The sequence below is a fragment of the Schistocerca cancellata genome, chromosome 12 (assembly GCF_023864275.1).
Source record: "Schistocerca cancellata isolate TAMUIC-IGC-003103 chromosome 12, iqSchCanc2.1, whole genome shotgun sequence".
Classification (NCBI taxonomy): domain Eukaryota; kingdom Metazoa; phylum Arthropoda; class Insecta; order Orthoptera; family Acrididae; genus Schistocerca; species Schistocerca cancellata.
In genome coordinates, this window is record NC_064637.1 from 24,461,100 (window position 1) to 24,466,809 (window position 5,710).

The 5,710-nt window shown below is 44.2% G+C and overlaps 1 non-coding gene across 1 annotated transcript; it reads right to left on the reverse strand.

Moving 5' to 3' along the window:
* Window positions 1–4,810: 4,810 nt before the first annotated feature.
* On the reverse strand, window positions 4,811–4,885 carry Trnas-cga (transfer RNA serine (anticodon CGA)). Its single transcript has one exon. It is a non-coding gene; the product is annotated as a tRNA-Ser (tRNA).
* Between the last annotated feature and the right edge of the window lie 825 nt (window positions 4,886–5,710).

Genomic DNA, 5,710 nt, shown 5'->3' on the forward strand with positions numbered 1-5,710 from the left:
GGCTTTTATGACCCCAGGTTCGCTACCTCAAATTCTTCAGTGGAGCAGTCTTTACGTCCCGTTAAATTTTTGCACGCTCTTACGGAGACTGTCTCTCCCCTTTTTTCTCTGTGCTCGATTCGTCCAGCTGTCTTCAGTTCCCAGCGCTGCCACGTCCTTCGCCAGATAGTCCACCCCGCACTGCCTCGGTCATCCTAACGGGCGTCTGGTACCTGGTTTCCCCTTCACCTTCTTCCCCGTTCTTTCTTCTGGCATACTGGCTACATGGTCCCCCCACTGGATTCTTCTGCTCTTCAGCTTGTAACGTCGCGAGTCAATATGTTCAATGTTCGAATGTGTGTGAAATCTTATGGGACTTAACTGCGAAGGTCTTCAGTCCCTAAGCTTACACACTACTTAACCTAAAGTATCCTAAGGACAAACACACACTCCCATGCCCGAGGGAGGACTCGAACCTCTGCCGGGACCAGCCGCAGAGTCAATATGCAATAGCATTTATTGCACTACTTTGCAGTACGGCTCGTAGCTTTGGAGCCGTTGGCGGTGACAGGAACAACCGCTTGTATCTTAGCGTGACTCACTCGCACCTGTCGCTAGCCTAGACGAGGGAAGCGGTACCTGTGTCAATTCGAGCGACAGAATATTCAAGCCCATAAGAATCTAAATAAACTTTATAAAATATTATTCAATTTAGTTAAAAGTCAATATACTGCCCTTTGTTATCAAAAAGGAGATTGTGTAAAAATCTCAACTTTCTAGCTGACATACTTTCACAGATAGAGGAAATTACCTAAAATCCCTATCAGGTCGGATTGAGGGAGGACATAGAAGCAATTCAGAGGCGGGCTGCTAGATTTGTTACTGGTAGGTTTGACAATCACGCGAGTGTTACGGAAATGCTTCAGGAACTCGGGTGGGAGTCTCTTAGAGGAAAGGAGGCGTTCTTTTTGTGATTCGCTGCTGAGGAAATTTAGAGAACCAGCATTTGAGGCTGACTGCAGTACAATTTTACTGCTGCCAACTTACATTTCGCGGAAAGACCACAAAGATAAGATAAGAGAGATTAGGGCTCGTACAGAGGCATATAGGCAGTCAGTTTTCGCTCGTTCTGTTTGGGAGTGGAACAGGGAGAGAAGATGCTAGTTGTGGTACGAGCTACCCTCCGCCACGCACCGTCTGGTGGATTGCGGAATATTTATGTAGATGTAGATGTAGATACCCCAAACCGACACTTTTAAAATTAATGTCAGTTAGGATTCATAACAAATGGTTCAAATGGCTCCGAGCACTATGGAACTTAACATCTGAGGTCATCAGTCCGCTAGAACAGAGTTATTTAAACCTAATTAACCTAAGGACATCACACACATCCATGCCCGAGGCAGGATTCGAACCTGCGTCCGCATCGGTCGCGCGCTTCCAGACTGAAGAGCCTAGAACCACTCGGCCACAACGGGATTCATAACACTTTGTCTTTTGGTATCATTTGGAACCATTACTGAAGTTAACAAAATGCTAGGTCAATTGGTTTGAATTTTCATAATTAAAAACGTTAACAATTTTCCGTTTTCATAATATAAAATTCAGAAAAGATCAGTATTTATTTAATGTGTTCTTGTGCGACTAAAGGAGAATGAGTGAGAGTGTGTAACTGGGACATACAAAAAAAAATTCAGTATTATCTCATGTTAAACATTACGTAAGTATGTCATGGGGAAGGGTTAAGCAAGTAAGTTGCAATGAAAAATGTAATTTGCCTACCGTGCTGATGACGTATGTCCAAGGGTACTTGGTTTTGTAAGAAGGCAGCCAGAATAGTCATTTGCAGAGTAATAGTTTTCTAAAGTTATTACAAGATTAGTTTTCTTTTCGTTTGGTTTTCAAATTCAAATTGCTCCAAGCACTATGGGACTCAACATCTGAGGTCATCAGTCCCCTAGAAAAAACGGTTGAAATGTGTGTGAAATCGTATGGGACTTGACTGCTGAGGTCATCAGTCCCAAGCGTACACACTACTTAACCTAAATTATCCTAAGTACAAACACACACACCCATGCCTGAGGGAGGACTCGAAACTCCGCCGGGACCAGCCGCACAGTCCATGACTGCAGCGCCTAAGACCGCTCGGCTAATCTCGCGCATCTCAGTCCCTTAGAACTACTTAAACCTAACTAACCAAAGGGCTTCACCCACATCCATGCTCAAGGCAGAATTCGAACCAGCGACAGTAGCAGCAGCGCGGTTCCGGACTGAAGCGCCAAGAACCGTTCGGCCGCAGCGGCTGGCTCGTTTGGTTTTGTTAAACATTTTATTAATGTTTGGGTGATGAAGTGACGTAAATGCTTCTGTGAATAGTGATGACAGTTATAGCGTGAGAATGTTCTCGAAGGATTGTTTTGATTGGCTTGTCATTTTGAACAACCAACCAGACAAGCAGTTCCCGCACATTGCCACGTAGTTATTGGCTGTGGAAGGAGCAGCATTCAGGAATCGCTAGTCAGCTATCGGAGGTGCAGGTCACGTTGAACGCTTCCGTCTTTATTATGTGTGAAATGAAGAAATAATTGGCTTCTAGCGTCCACATTGTATGGCCGTAATAGCAGTTGCATTTACGGACAGTTTTGTGAAGTTTGTGCTTGTGGATTGTTTTGTTGGAAAGAGATCTGCGTGTGAACTTTCGGCCTTTGTAAATTCCGCGTAGCATGTTTAATATTCGTCTATAGAATATTTGGCGAACAATTTCTGTATTAGGTGTCCACTGAAAAAGGACCGAATGTGAAACTCGCACATTGTAGCAGAGTAATGACTGTTGTTGTTGTTGTTGTTGTGGTCTTCAGTCCTGAGACTGGTTTGATGCAGCTCTCCATGCCACTCTATCCTGTGCAAGCTTCTTTATCTCCCAGTACCTACTGCAAAATACATCCTTCCGAATCTGCATAGTGTATTCATCTCTTGATCTCCCTCTACGATTTTTACCCTCCACGCTGCCCTCCAATACTAAATTAGTGATCCCTTGATGCCTCAGAATATGCCCTACCAACCGATCCCTTCTTTTAGTCAAGATGTCGCACAAACTCCTCTTCTCCCCAATTCTATTCAATACCTCCTCATTAGTTATGTGATCTACCCATCTAATCTTCAGCATTCTTCTGTAGCACCACATTTCGAAAGCTTCTATTCTCTTCTTGTCCAAACTGTTTATCGTCCACGTTTCACTTCCATACATGGCTACACTCCATACAAATACTTCCAGAAACGACTTCCTGACACTTAACTCTATACTCGATGTTAACAAATTTCTCTTCTTCAGAAACGCTTTCCTTGCCATTGCCAGCCTACATTTGATATCCTCTCTACTTCGACCATCATCAGTTATTTTGCTCCCCAAATAGGAAAACTCCTGTACTACTTGAAGTGTCTCATTTCTTAATCTAATTCCTTCAGCATCACCCGATTTAATTCGACTACATTTCATTATCTTCGTTTTGCTTTCGCTGATGTTCATCTTATATCCTCCTTTCAAGACACTGTCCATTCCGTTCACCTGCTCTTCCAGGTCCTTTCCTGTCTCTGACAGAATTGCAATGTCATCGGCGAACCTCACAATTTTTATTTCTTCTCCATGGATTTTCAATCCTACTCCGAATTTTTCTTTTGTTTCCTTTACTGCTTGCTCAATAAACATATTGAATAACATCGGGGAGAGGCTACAACCCTGTCTCACTCCCTTTCCAACCACTGCTTCCCTATCATGTCCTTCGACTCTTATAGCTGCCATCTGGTTTCTGTACAAATTATAAATAGCCTTTCACTCCCTGTATTTTACCCCTGCCACCTTCACAATTTGAAAGAGAGTATTCCAGTCAACATTGTTCAAAATGGTTCAAATGGCTCTGAGCACTATGCGACTTAACTTCTGAGGTCATGAGTCGCCTAGAACTTAGAACTAATTAAACCTAACTAACCTAAGAACATCACACACATCCATGCCCGAGGCAGGATTCGAACCTGCGACCGTAGCGGCCGCTCGGTTCCAGACTGTAGCGCCTAGAACCGCACGGCCACCTCAGCCGGCTGTTAACATTGTCAAAAGCTTTCTCTAAGTCTACAAATGCTAGAAACGTAGGTTTGCCTTCCCTTAATCTATAATGACTATAAATCGCGTAATAATTCCGGTTGGACTTAAGTACATTCCTGGCTGCCTTGTGTGTGTAGTGGGATGTCTGAACTGTGAGCTGAGGACAGTGATATTATTTGTTAAGTAAATACGGGCTGATGGCAATTTTATTTTGAACCTAAAGGAAAACAGAACTTGTTGCAGAATTTTGATACTTTTCTAAAGAGATGATGCTATCGTTTGTTATAGTATATTACAGAATAGTTTGCTACCAGAGTTTACGCGGACTTTGCAAACGTAAGTATTGACGATGTTTTTCCTCAGCGCTGCTTTTAACGCCGTCTGGACAGTGTCTACGAATGCAGAGAAACGGGGTGGTGATCACACGCCGTACTGAGGTAGGGGGAACTTGCATAGTGCACAGTACGACGAGAGATAGCAGTGAACAAACAGTTACGCCACAAATCAAAACGCGCCCCGCCGCGAGCTTTTGTACGAGTGGGATTGTAGATTTCGTCGTCGTTTCTCCTCCCCCATTTCCTTTATCAAAGATCGATTCTCTTCTCTTCCTCTTTACTTTTCTTTTAAACGTTAATAGATATTTTTCCCTTTTTTCGCCCACATGAAACGCACTCTGGGTTGCCAATATGGAAAACCATTAGCTGTATGAAACTTCCTGGCAGATTAAAACTGTGCGCCGGACCGAGACTCGAACTCGGGACCTTTGCCTTTCGCGGGCAAGTGCTCTACCAACTGAGCTACCCAAGCACGACTCACGCCCCGTCCTCACAGCTTTACTTCCGCCAGTACCTCGCCCCCTACCTTCCAAACTTTACAGAAGCTCTTCTGCGAACCTTGCAGAACTAGCACTCCTGGAAGAAAGGATATAGCCGAGACATGGCTTAGCCACAGCCTGTGTGGGTGTTTCCAGAATGAGATTTTCACTCTGCAGTGGAGTGTGCGCTGTTATGAAACTTCCTGGCAGATTAACACTGTCTGCCGGACCGAGATTCGAACTCGGAACCTTTGCCTTTCGCGGGAAGGTGCTGTATAATGGTATGACAACAATGAAAAGTTGTAAAGGACTAAAACCCGGATTTCCTACTTATCGCGAGTGGTCAAGTTACCATTCGGCTAGCCGAGGACACTCCATGGCCAGAGGAAAACTTCCATATGTGGTCAAGTATATGTCGACAGACTGCACTCGTACAGCCATTATGTATGTCCCCGTATAGCCGAGACATTATACTACAAAGTCGCCTGCCCGGTGTCTGCGGATAAAAACGATTCTGTGTTATTCCGAATTACACTACTGGCCATTAAAATTGCTACACCAAGAAGAAATGCAGATGATAAACGGATATTCATTGGACAAATATATTGTACTAGAACTGACATGTGATTACATTTTCACTCAGTTTGGGTGCACAGATCCTGAGAAATCAGTACCCAGAACAACCACCTCTGGCCGTAATAACGGCCTCGATACGCCTGGGCATTGAGTCAAACAGAGCTTGGATGGCGTGTACAGGTACAGCTGCCCGTGAAGCTTCAACACGATACCACAGTTCATCAAGAGTAGTGACTGGCGTA